The 13,084-nt window shown below is 56.1% G+C and overlaps 3 non-coding genes across 3 annotated transcripts; all 3 read right to left on the bottom strand.

Moving 5' to 3' along the window:
* Nucleotides 1–6,806: 6,806 nt before the first annotated feature.
* On the bottom strand, nucleotides 6,807–6,888 carry TRNAS-UGA. Its single transcript has one exon. It is a non-coding gene; the product is annotated as a tRNA-Ser (tRNA).
* A 981-nt stretch (nucleotides 6,889–7,869) lies between these two features.
* On the bottom strand, nucleotides 7,870–7,941 carry TRNAQ-UUG. Its single transcript has one exon. It is a non-coding gene; the product is annotated as a tRNA-Gln (tRNA).
* Nucleotides 7,942–9,177: 1,236 nt separating this feature from the next.
* On the bottom strand, nucleotides 9,178–9,250 carry TRNAK-CUU. Its single transcript has one exon. It is a non-coding gene; the product is annotated as a tRNA-Lys (tRNA).
* Nucleotides 9,251–13,084: the final 3,834 nt, after the last annotated feature.

Raw genomic sequence — 13,084 nt, 5'->3', positions numbered from 1 at the left:
GAGGCAGGACTAACAAACTGGAACTGGCTACGTTGGAATGACGCATCGGAACAGTTACGCACAAGAAGCACACATTGCAAGAGCCAAAGGTGCTAACGTGCTTCAGAAGAGATGTACACACTAAGCAATCTGCTCTTAAAGCAATGACGTCTGTTCCCCAGAGATCCCTGTTAGGCCTGCTCTACACTACGCGTTTATACCAAATTTAGCAGTGTTAAACCGAATTAACCCTGCACCCTTCCACACACCAAAGCCCTTTACCCCCAATCGGGGCTATTGCAGATTGTGTATTCCTTACGCCACCCGATCTTAAACCGGCTGCCCAGCTCCCAATGGGGTCCAAACTCCAAATAGATCCCTTTTACCCTCTATAAGCTGTAAAATCCTGTGACCAGGGCAGCTGCCTAGCAGCCTGCGCATCTGCCTGCCAGCGCGAGAGCTCGTAAGGCACTAATCCGGATAGTGGTGGCTGGGTGGTAAGAGGATGAAAAGCTAGCAGAGTGGTGCAGTGGAAGTGTGCTGGGCCCAGAGGTCAGTGGATCAAAACCATCCTCTACTACCTGTGTGCTCATTTGTTTTCCCTCTGGGCCTTCAAGCGAGCCGGTGACCAGCAGAGCCCCAAGAGCCTAGGCCGTGAGGCAAGAGGTGGCTGAGGCGAAGCGGTGGCCTGCCAGGGAGCTCCCCGGCACCTCTGGCTGCCTGGGCTGAAGGCAAGAGGCAGGCCTGGGCGTGGCGAGGGCCTCCTGTCCCGGAATGAGGCTGCAGTGCTTCCTGGTCCCCTTTTCCCACCACCCCGGCAGGCGGCTGCTGCGGGAGAACACGAGGGAGGCTCTCGGGGCGCTAGGCAGCGCTGTGTGTGTGGCTGTCAGGGGAAAGAGCCGAGGCTCCCGACTCGACCTGCCATTGACTCGCGTGGCTCTGCGCGCCGTCAGCCGGGGCGGGGCGGGCCAGGCTGCGGACGTGACTCAGGCTTGGGCCGCATGGCCGCGCTTTCCGGACGAGGTACGAGGCAGGCCAAGAGCTTTGCACAGGGTACAGAGAAGTGGGAGGGAGGCATCTTTGAGCCGGCCTGTCTCCTCCGCTTCTCTCTTGCTCCTTGGGCAGAGGCAGGAAGGGAGCGAAACGTTCCCGGCTGAAGGTTTTGCGCTCGGCCTTGAGGATTAAGCCTGAGCCTCTGGCGTGGCTGCTTGGAGATGGGCTTTTGCAGCGTGGCCCCCCACACTCTTGTAGGCAGCAGGTGAACCCACTGTGTCCAAGAGGGAGCCTTTGAGGTGGCAAAAGGGGGACAACACGGCTCCCAGCGGACCTTGAGGTGCCCACAAGGAGCCTTCAGTGGTATCCCTGGGGGAGCATAAACCCCCCCTCCTTTCCATTAACAGCTGAACTCACTGACCCATGATACCACAGAGACACCTACCAGCAGCTGGTTTGCCAGGGCCGCTGCCCAGCACCCTGCAGCGCTTCCTGCCAGTGCCAGAGCTCACCAGGCACTAGCCTGGAGCCAGGGCATCTAGGTGCTGCTGAAGAAAAGCCAGCAGAGTGACACAGTGGAAGCGTCCTGTGCCCATAACACAGAGCTCGATTAATAAAAACCCTCTTCTGCCAGCACCGGGCCTCCTTCTTCTTACACTGGGCCTGCAAGCGAGGGGGCGGCTGGCACAGCACCAAGAGTCTAACCTGTGAGGCAGGAGGCGGCTGATGCCCGTAGCCTGCTGGGGAGCTCCCAGAAGTTATTAATGGACAGAGACTCCTCAATGCCCTTAGTAACAAGGGTTTGGGGTTCCCCAAGGCCAGTAAGGGGATCACTATGTCTGTCTTATAACCCTGGGTGTCAGGTCGCAAGTCTAGGGGCTTGGCTACACTTGCAAGTTAGAGCCCATTAAAGCAGCCCCGGGTGCCCTAACTCCTGAGTTGTCCACACTGGCAAGGCACATGGAGCACCTCGGCTCTGCAGCTGGAGCGCTCCTGGTAATCCACCTCCATGAGAAGCATAAAGTTCACTTTGCCTCGGCTGAAATGCCCAGGTGTGAGTGTGACGACGTGTTGTATTACTGCACTGTGATTGGCCTCTGAAAACGTTCCATAATCCCCTGAAGTCAAGTGCCCACTGTGGTCATTGTTTTGAAATCGGCTGCAGGCATGCGGATATTCCCTTTCAAAGCTCTGTTTCCGACAGCCGGCTGCTTATCTGCTCCGGGACAAAGCAACCATTACTGGGGAATGCTGCTGCCGATGATGCAGGGTGTGTGTGTGAGAGAGAGAGGTGGGGGAGGGGTGGTCTGCTGCTCTCTGAACTTACAAGACAGCATGCTGACACTCTCAGTCCCCCAAACACACTGTCTCTCCCCCCACATACACACTCCACCCCCGCCCCCCATTTGAAAAGCACATTGCAGCCACTTGCACACTGGGATAGCTACCACAATGCACTGCTCTCTGTGGCATTTGCAAGAGCTGCTAGTGTGGCCATTCCAGTGCACTTGCAGCTGTCAGAGTAAACACACAGCAGCATTTTCCCTGCTGTGGTCTCCGAGGGCTGGTTTAACTCCCAGCGCTCTACATCTGCAAGTGTAGCCAAGCGCTAAATTTGCCAGGCCAACCTACATAACACCTAACATATTTGAACCTCTTCTTTTCACACGGTTGCTCAGTCTCATGGGCTGCTTTGTCTCCAGACAGATCCATTCTCTTTCAGAACAGCCTTGTCTGTGTCAGAGTAAACACTCCCCTTCACTCTATTCTCAGACAAACACTAGTATTAACTGTTTGCTACTGATGGGTTTAGAAAGCATTTGTCAAATGGAAGATGCTGTTCCTAGAGGACTGTTCTGAAGATCCAGTACTTTATACAAGAAGAGAGGAGTTTTTCACCCCAGATGGGGCTTGAACCCACAATATCTGGCTTAGGAAGCTAATGTTTTCACCATTAGGCCACTGAAGAGCAGTAGAAAGATAGATGGAAATTCCCTCTCATAATTGCACATTTCTCACATTCACTCAGAAGCCAAATACCCCATTTAATCCCCTTACAGAAATGTCTGCATCCCCTGGCAGCGAGGCAACTGGGCAGGTCGCTGACAGAGCTGAGCACCACCTTTCTGCCAGCCATCGTTAGAGAAGAACCCCACCCTGGAGTCACCCCTCCCTCCTTCAGCACCTCCACGGCTGTGGCTCTGAGTGGCAGTAGGATGATTAGGGGGTGAATCCGGGGCTGGAAGGGGGGTAAGGTCGGCCTGTAAGGAGTAACCAGGTGGGGCAGACCCAGGGGGAGGCTGTGGGCTGCTGGTCAGTTTAGATCAAAGCTGCACAGCGACCTGACACCCAGGGTTCTACCTCGTCAGGAAAGCGCGGCCATGCTGCCCAAGCCTGAGTCACGTCCGCGGCCTGGCCCGCTCCGCCCCGGCTGATGGCACGCAGAGCTACGCGAGTCAATGGCAGGTCGAGTCGGGAGCCTCGGCTCTTTCCCCTGACAGCCACACACGCAGCGCTTCCCAGCGCTCCGAGAGCCTCCCTCGTGTTCTCCCGCAGCAGCCGCCTGCCGGTGTGGGTGGGAAAAGGGGGCCAGGAAGCACTGCAGCCTCATTCCGGGACAGGAGGCCCTCGCCACGCCCAGGCCTGCCTCTTGCCTTCAGCCCAGGCAGCCAGAGGTGCCAAGGAGCTCCCTGGCAGGCCGCCGCCTCAGCCAGAAAATAAGGAAAAGGGGATGAATGAAGAAGTCAGGAAATAACAAGGAAATGAAGAGGTTTGTCGAACGGGTTTCTGCCCCATTTACCATCTTCTGAGCTACCGCTCAAAGTTAAAGACCTAAAGTCGACCTATCGGCATAAGTACAGATGGTTGGATGGGAATTAAAAGGAGCTGCTGTTACAAGTGTTAGGTGCCTGCAAGCAGCATGCAGAGCATTTAAAAACACTGCAATTAGAGGCTCAGATGAAACGTTTGCCCTAAATCAGAAGCGACAATAGGACGACCACCAGAACACCACTCTAGGTAAACGGCAGAGTAATGGAGGCTGTTAGAGGCAAAAAGTCATTCCTCAAAATTTGTAAATCAGATCCTAGTGAGGATAATAGGAAGGTGCACAAACTCTGGCCTGTTAAGTGCCAAAGTGTAACAAGTCGGGCCAAGAAAGAATCTGAGAAGCAACATGCAAAAGACACAAAAGCTAAGCATAAATCCGGTCAATGCGAGTCCTGCTCTGTCCCCGCAGAAAGGTGAACCCCCTCTGTGGCTGGAGTGAGCTCCTCTAAGCTGACTTCACCACAGACCTGTGACAGGTAGTGCTCATTGTAAAAATGTTTCCTCTGATGGTTGGGAAAACAGGACCAGTGGTGCTCAGGCCGGCTGACATAATTAAAATCCGCCCCCCCCCCAACAACAAACATCATGCATCCCAGAGGAAGGGAGCCTTTGATCTTCCCTCTCATGCCTTAACTGGGGACCATACACACTAATATAGCAGTAACCAGTGCCACAGAGCACAAAGCCACCAGTAATGCCCTCCCTGGTTGGAGCTCCACCACCTTCTGTACTAGCACTGCGAATGTGAAAAACAAGACTCCAGCCCCATCGTTCTTCCCTGGCCAGGAGGCCCTTCCTCCAATCACCCTCTGCCTATTGAGCTACCCTAGAGTTGTTAATGTGCATTTCCTGAACACTCACCATGGCCAAGTCCAGCTGCTCCAAGGCACTGAACATCAAGCGCCTCCTCCTGGTCCCCCAAATCCCTGCCACCTTCCACAGGGCCACTTTTACAGATTCCCCTTCCCTGGTACTGCCCTTGCTCAGCTGCACAGAGGAGCTTCCATCCTCAATCCCTGCCTGTCACTGCCCAGCAGCCCTCTGGCACTATTCCTGAGGGTCACCCTGCCTTGCTGTCTTCCTGCCATGTTGGGAAAGACAGCTCCCATCTCTCCTTGTTAAAAGTCAGGTGGGCCAACTAGGGGCAGAAGCCCATTCTATGTGTTCCTACTGCAGAGCCCAAGATCAGAGACATGCTTTCAGTGCCACCCAGAGGGGATGCAAGTGGGGAAGTTTGTTCCAGGCCCCACAGGGGCCCCATGAGAATACATTGCAACTTTTTTTAATGGAAGGGGCCCCCAAAATTGCTTTGTCCCACAGCAGCTCTGCTCACGTTGGGTGCAAGTACCACTGGGCTGCCAGAGAACAAGCTGCCCCCCTGTACAAAGAGAATGAAAGAACCTGTCAAAGCCTGGGATTGAAGCAGGAACCTTTAAATCTTCAGTCTAACGCTCTCCCAACTAAGCTACTTTGGCAGCTCTATGGCAGTATTTTGGCCTGTTGCTTCTCTGCCTGGGAGGTTTTTGCAGCAGTTGCACACAAAAAGGACGTCATTGGGAGCGGCCCATGAAGACAAGACTCGCTTTTGCCTGCCTTGCTCAGCTTGACTTGCTGCCTCACCCCATTCCTGCCCTAGTGGCCGGGTTGACCTGGTGGTGGAAGGGGACTGGGGGCCAGTGGCGCGGGGAGGAAGTTGAGCTGGACCCTGAGCTAGACTAGACCCTGGCGGTGAGAGTCTGGCCACCACTTGCCGCCCCACCCTGTTGTCCTGGCTTCCCCCACTGGGCATCATTTCGGGAGGGAAGTGGGGCTTCTGCCTCCCCGCCCCGATTTTCACACCGCAGAGGAGTGCGAACAGGAAAACGAACGGCTGCTCTACACCCCCACCGGAGGAACCCGGCGCCCTTAGCTGTGGGGAGTAAGAACTAAGAAGTGGCTGTTGGCTGACAGGGCCTGTCCCCGAGGAGCTGGAACAGCAGCTGCCGCCTCCCCCTCGGCTCCAGGCTGTGGGAAATGCTCAATGCCTGGCTGCATGGGCGGATGCTGCTCCGTGCTCTGGAGAGCGTCTGTATTGCTCTGTCAACCCCCCGTCTTCACTGAGCCAGTCTGGTAAGGTCCCAAGTGCCCCCTCCGGCCTGGCAGCTGAGAGTCTGTGCAGACATCATCCCCCCTGCCAGCCCCACAGGCAGCAGCAGCGCCAGCCCCCCCAGCACCACAGGGGCACTCGATGCACTTCCTGTGGGGAAATAGCTCCTTGGCGTCCAGCTGCTAGAGTGAGAGCCAGGAGAGAGCAGTGTCTGGCTCACTGTGGGGGAGAGAAGAGACCTGGTGAGTGCGGATCTCCCTCAGCCTCCCCCGCAATGCTGCTCAGTTTTATTGTCACTGTGATAGTCGGTGCTTCCCTTCAGGGCCGGCCCTAGAGGGATCCGGGGTATTGGACAAATCCCCCCTTTCCTCCCCAGGCCCTGCCCCCCACTCCACCCCTTCCCCCAAGCCCCCACCCCTGTCCCATCTCTTCCCGCCCTGCACCTTCCTGCCCCATTCCTCTCCCTCTCCCACTCTCCCTGCTCCTCCCCCTCCCCCCCCCAGCGCCTCCTGCACCCCACTGAACAGCTGATCACTGGCAAGTGTGAGGAGCTTGTCAGCAAGGCCTGTAGTGGGTGGGGGGGAGCTGGCTGCCAGTGGGCACTGAGCACCTATTTTTTCCCTGTTGGTTCTGCAGCCCCGTAGCTCCCATGGAGTCTCTGACTCGGCTCCTTTCACACTCTAGAGAGAGGAGCAGAACCAGGGCTATGGCTGATCTATGGGGCACCAGGTGAGTGGCAGAGGCTTCAGGTGCTGAGAGTTTGCCTGACCCCTCAGGGACACAGTGTGAGGGGGTGTCCCAGGGATCTCTATGAAAGGAGCAGAACAGGATTTCCTTGGGGTGGGGAGAGAATTGAGAGTGTCTCAGGGGGTTGTACAGAGGTGTTGCCCAGGTGAGAGACTGGCTAAAACACAGGCCTTGTTGAGAGCAGGGTTTGAACCTGCGCAGGGGAACCCTATTGGATTTCAACTCCACCGCCTTAACCACTCGGCCATCACAGCTGCGAACACAAAACTACCCCAATGCCAGAGAAACTGGTAAAGAATCCCAATGCCCAGGCGTGAAGTCATCTGAACTACAGGATTCCCACCACAAACCTGGCTCCCAAAGCACAGGGGGGATTGGGGGTTTGTTCTCTTTGCTTATCCATGTGCAGTCGCACAGAGAGCGCGTTTAAAAGTCTCCCCTCCCACAGAGCGGGAAGGGGAAATGATTCTTAACTTGAAGCCTGACGTAGGGTGACCAGACATCCTGATTTTATCGGGACTGTCCCAATATTTGCTCTCCCCCCGACACACACTCTAACCACTGGCCCCCACTCCCCTCCCAGGGCTGGAGATAGAACCCAGGAATTCTGACCACCAACCCCCCTCCTCTGCTCTGACTACTAGACCCCACACTCCCCTTTTAGATTTTAGGCTCACTGTCTCTTCTATCCATGCACCCCACCTGTCTATCCCTTTGCCACCCCTGGGCAGGGAGCAGGCTGGCCGGGTGTCTTTGTGGCTGTCTGCTGGCCATGGTCCTCTCCTCCTCTGGCCCTGCCCTCATTTGCTCTGTAGCTTTTAAGCCTTCCCTTGGAGCTGTCAGCACCAGCCGCCTCTGCTCCAGGTGCCCAGAGGAGGAGAAGTGTGTTGGGCTCCAGCCTGGGACTCTGCCTCCCTCCTGCCTAGCCCTGACTATGAAGCCTGGCCCTGGCCCTCCTTCCTTTAAATGCCATGTGGGCAAGAGGAAGAGTGTGACAGCTGCAGGGACCAAAGTTATGGACATCAGGTGAAGCAGCGAGAAACAACCATATGGTCAACCCACAGGACTCTCTAGCCAGACTGTTAAGCTCATTGAACCAGCCAGACCAAAGACCTATCTCCAGTGGGCATCAGTCACCCAGCAGGAGGGAAAAACCTCACTCTAGTTCATCCTGAGAGAGGGTAGCCAAGCACATTGAGCTCCAGGGGTTTGCAGCAAAATCACATATCTCCAGGAGGTCCCACTGACATTTGAACTCAGATTACAGGATTCAAAGTCCTGAGTGCTGCCCATTACACCATGGGACCAGCTCTATGTGGGTGGCAGACATTGGGAACAAGGGGCCTGTCCCTAGAGCATGTGGCCACTGCCAGAGCACGTGTCCAGCCCGTGGTGTCCCTGCAGCACAGCCAGGGCCTGGGGAGGAGGCCTGGGACATGTGAGGGAGAGACTGTGACCTGCCCTGACCCTCCAGAGATGCTGGTTGTGATCTCCCTGCGCCGCAGAACAGGGTGACGTGTTTTCCTTTCCCATCTTTCCTTATGTTTTACATTGATTGCTGGGTAATAAATGGTGTTCGCTTGAAGCACATGCAATGAGGAGTGGGTCAGGGAAGTGCCCAGAGTGGAGACACTGTAGCCCTGTTCAAGTGATCATGACAAGATTGGGGGGGTCAAGCCCCCCAGGATTCCTGGGCCCAGCCTTGTTGGGGTTACGAGGACTCTACCACACACCAGAGTAGAAAGAGCATCCTTGGGGTCAGGCAGCCTCTGGGTAAGGGGGTGGGGACTCAGATCCTTCCGCCAGCCAATTCCACTGAGGTCTTGTAAAATCCAGGGAAGTTCCCAACAATAGCCAGAACAGACTCTCCTTACACTTACGGTCTGTCCTCATTGCTTCTCTCTCTCCCTTCCCCCCATCTCTGCTGCTCCACCTCTGGGCTTTCTCAGCACCTGGCCCCACAGCGCTTCCTGCCAGCCAGAGACTGCATGTTCTAGGCCTGCTCCTGTGGATGTGGCCTCTCTCCTGATTGATAAGGAAAGGAACCTTTCCAGGAAATGGCCACAGCTTCTGGGAATCCAGCTGTGGCTGTGAACAGAATTTGGGTCCTGGCACACAAGGCCAGGGGCGGCTCTAGCGTTTTGGCCGCCCCAAGCAGTCATGCGCGGGAGGCGCCCCCGAGCCGCGGGAGCAGCGGACCTCCCGCGGGCATGACTGCTGGTCCCGCGTGGCTCGGCTGGACCCCCCGCGGCTGCGGCGGTTCGCGGACGCGGCGGCTCCGCTTGAGCTGCCGCAGTCATGGCTGCGGGAGGTCCAGCCAAGCCCCGGGACGAGCGCCCCCTCCGCAGTCATGCCTGCGGCAGGTCCGGTCATCCCGGGGCTCCGGTGGACCTCCCGCAGGCATGACTGCGGCAGGTCCGCCGGCCCAGCCTGCCGCCCCCCCTCCGCAGCAGGGGACGCCCCCTAAATTTGGCCGCCCTAGGCACCAGCTTGTTTTGCTGGTGCCTAGAGCCGCCCCTGCACAAGGCTACTTAAAAGCTGAGTGCCCAGACAGGGGCTTGAACCCTGGACCCTCAGACGAAGAGCCTGACGCTCTACCAACTGAGCTACCTGGGCTTGTTGAGAAACATTTTCACCGTTCAGCACCAGAGTGAGCAGGCAGGCAAAAGAGAGGCAAAAAAAGTCCCAGGAACCCCTCCTCTTTCTGTTCAGCCACTGCCTGTCAGCAGGATTCCTCCTCCTCCTCAGGGAGACTAAATCTAAGCACCTAGACAGCAAGTCCGTCTGCTGCACCCCAATTCCCCATGCCTGAGCCTCCCTACCAAAGTCCTGCACCTGGCTCCATAGAATTACATCTCATGTCTTGCTGGGAACTCGACTTCTTGTGCCCAGAGAGTCTCCCCCCCCCTCAGTAGATGACCCAAGAAACACAGTGTCCACCTTTTCCAAAGAAGTGTGTGAAGTAGCTTTGCTCCTGTGTCTACGTGGTCTAATGACTAAGATATCTGACTTTGGCTCAAGTGATTGAAAGTTCAAGTCACTTTACGGTTGTATTGCTGCAGTTTTACTATTGTGCTGAAAGTCCTGCTCCCTTCAGGGCTGGAACCTCTTCTTGGCCGCTCAGGCCAATGCTCTGGCTTCAGCTAGAGCCCCGGGAAGGAGTTGGGGGTTGGGTGTCACAAATGCTGGGGCATGAGCCCCAGGTGCTTCCAGTCTCACCTTTGCCGTTCCTGACTTGCCAAAGAAAATGGGCGGCTGCCCGGGCTAGCGTGTAGAGCAGTTTCCCTCTTCCAAGTGTGCGCCTGTCCCTGTGCTGGAGGGGGGTTGCTACATAGCGCCTTGGGAGCCTGGGTGTTTCTCTGCTTCTCACCAGCTGGGGAAAAGCCTCTTGGGGTAAAAATCTCCTGCCCCACTGCAAAAGTGAGGACCATGAGTGGGAACAGTCAGAGGCTCCACCAGGGGGGCTGGCCCTGCTTTCCTACTGTCTTCTGTTGTTGGCCACAGAGCATCAGCAGCCGCCCCGCATGGTGGTCTGCGGGTGGCCTTCAGTCGGGGTTTGGCATGGCAGGGAGCAGGGAGCAGGCTGGCCGGGAGTCTTGTTGCCTGTCTGCTGGCCACACATAGGCATGGGCCTGCCCTCATCTAGCCCCGCCCTCAGCTGCTCTGTGGCTTTTAAGCCTTCCCTTGGAGCAGTCAGCACCAGCCGCCTCTGCTCCAGGTGCCCAGAGGAGGAGAGGTGCTGGGCTCCAGCCTGGGACTCTGCCTCCCTATCAAGCCTGGCCCTGGCACTGCTTTCTTCAAGTGCCATGTGGGCAAGAGGAAAGGTGTGGCCACAAGCACCAAACTTGGGGGCATCAGGTGAAGCAGTGAGAATCCCACCCACCAGACAGCCACAGCCACTTCTGGACCCCAACCAAAGACCTGGCTCCAGTGGGGAAGGAGTCACCCAGCAGGAGGGAAATGATTCACTCTTATATAGGTGGAGCTAGGAAAGCACTTTGAGCACCAGATCTTTACCACCCACTAACACAAGGTACTACTGACATTTGAACTCAGATTACAGGATTCAGAGTCCTGTGTATTACACCATGGGAGCAGCTTGTGCTGCCATCTCTGGACATTGGTGACGCTCACAAGACTGGCGTGTGTAAGGGACTGTTGGTCCTTTACTAAAACTGAGTGGGGTTTTTTTGGTTGGCTAGTTCCCAGTCCCAATAGAAGGGGGAAGGGTCAATGGGAAATCAGGACCCAGAGACTGACAGGCCCCTGGGGCAATGGTCACCAACTGGTAGGGAACAAGTGAGAATTTGTTAATGGAGAAAAATCCCTGGTGAAAATTGGCAAAGTTGTGCAGATTTTGAAAAGTTCCAGTGAATTTACACATGAAGATACAAACAGAGAGACAAACACACACAGAGAGAATGAGAAAATCACAGACTGCACAGGCCCACACAGACATAAACAAAAACCAAACCCACACAGCACACAGAGGCATATACCCATAAGGGAAAGCCACACAAAACATAGAAAGAACAAATCCACACCAAAAATACAGCAAAAGCCCACAACAGGAAACACAAAACCCACATACCAAAAGAATACTAAGCAAAAAACAATCTGCATGCAAAATCATACACACACCCACGCACACAAAACTATGCCAGGCATCCACCAAAATCACACAGGACCCACATGCACATCAACAAGGCAGATGAAACCCCCCCCAACATAGAGAAAGCCAGGCAGGGTTTGAGTCTCACAGCGAAGAGGGTGAGCACACAGGTGGTTTGGGGAGCAAAGACTGAGGGGGAGTCGGGGGCAGTGCTCTGGGTTCTGCTCGACCCCTCCTGACACAGGCGACTGGTGGAGAGCAGAGCCTGGTAGATCTGTGGACTCTGCCCTGCTCTCTGTAAAGCAAGGGGACCTCGGTGTCTTCTGAGCTGTAATTGTATTTTCTGCAGGACAAAATGATTGGCAGAAGCCATTTGCTTAAAGGAAACTAGTGCTGTAGGTGAGGTTTGAACTCACAACCTCAGTATGACTCTACTCAGCACTGCTCTGTAAGTACTGGGCACTAACCCATTGCACCTCTGGTGCTTGAGTGAGTGTCTTTTCTCCTTGATTCATGGATGGATTAGGGGTTGAAGGGGGTTGCATTAGCTAAAACAAATCCATATTAAAGGCTGCAGGATGGCAGCAGCAGAGGTGGGGAGCCTCCTTCCATGTGATAGAGCTGGTTGCCCCTTCCGTTGCTCAGGGGAAGGTTGGTGCTTTGAGCCCACCCGGTGCTGGAATGTCCCATGGGTGAGATTAACGGGACACTTGGGAAGGGAAGGGAAGGGAAGGGAGGGGAAGTCTTTTCTATCCCTGCCTAGCTCCATTGGTCTCCTGTGGCCCTTTCGGCTCTCTGCTCCCCTGTTGGGGAGATGCAGAGACAAGCCCCCATCTGAGTAACTCACTGAGAGGCTGTGTCCCATGGTGTGTGTGGGGGAGAGGGGGAGGGTTGGATTGGGCTCAAGGGGAGACGGTTGTGTGTGAAAGTGTGTGGGGGAGGGGGAAATAAATAATGGAAAACACAGGGGCAGTGACAGTGAAGCCCCGTGTCTGAGTGTTATGACCCTGTGTGGTGCTGCCGTTCACCTTCCCCTCCTATGGTCTCAGCTTTCATTGAATCCAGCATTTTTTCACCTGTCCTCACCACAGAGGTGTCCCACATGCCTCAGCTACCGAGTGTCCCTCTTAGAGACGCCGAGGACTGGAACTGATTTCAGCTGCTGGACAGCTGTGCTAGATCTTTATTGATTTGCACAGGAAAATGCTGAGTGTTTAAATTCATTTCAAACCCCTGCCCCCCTGCTGGGGATTGGGGTGCAGGAGGGGTGTAGGCTCTGGGGGGAGTTTGGGTGCAGAAGGGGTGAGAGGCTGGTCTCTGGGAGGGAGTTTGGGTGGGGGAGGGGTTCTGGGGGGCAGGCTCTGGAATGGAGTTTGCAGCGCCGTAACAAGGGTGAGGCGAGTGAAGCACTTGCCTTGGGTGCGCAAAGTGGAGGGGCGCAGCTCTACCACGATCAGCGGCACTTCGGCGGCAGCTCTACCGCTGCTGCTTCTTTGGCAGCAATTGGGCGGCAGGTCCTTCCCTCCAACAGGGACTCAGGGACCTGCCGCCAAAGATCCTGGAGCCGGCCCTTGCCTCGGGCACAAAAATTCCTTGTTATGGCTCTGGGAGTTTGGGTGCTGAGTGCAGGCTCTGGGCTGGGGCAGGGGGTGGGGGGAACAGGAGGAGGGGTGGGGTGCAGGCTCTGGGAGGGAGTTTGGGGGTGGGGGTGGGGAAGGAGGGCGTGCAGACTCTGGGAGGGGCCAGCAGCCACTGGAGCGAGCAGGCAAACGCTGCTCAGCTCCGCTGCACTGATGGGGCCCCTGGGGGGGAGCGCCTGGGGGTGGCCAGTGGGGCCA

The sequence above is a fragment of the Mauremys mutica genome, unplaced genomic scaffold, assembly GCF_020497125.1.
Source record: "Mauremys mutica isolate MM-2020 ecotype Southern unplaced genomic scaffold, ASM2049712v1 Super-Scaffold_100237, whole genome shotgun sequence".
NCBI lineage: Eukaryota > Metazoa > Chordata > Testudines > Geoemydidae > Mauremys > Mauremys mutica.
Note: the sequence above shows the minus strand (reverse complement) of the source record. Positions and strands in the feature narration are given on the sequence as shown.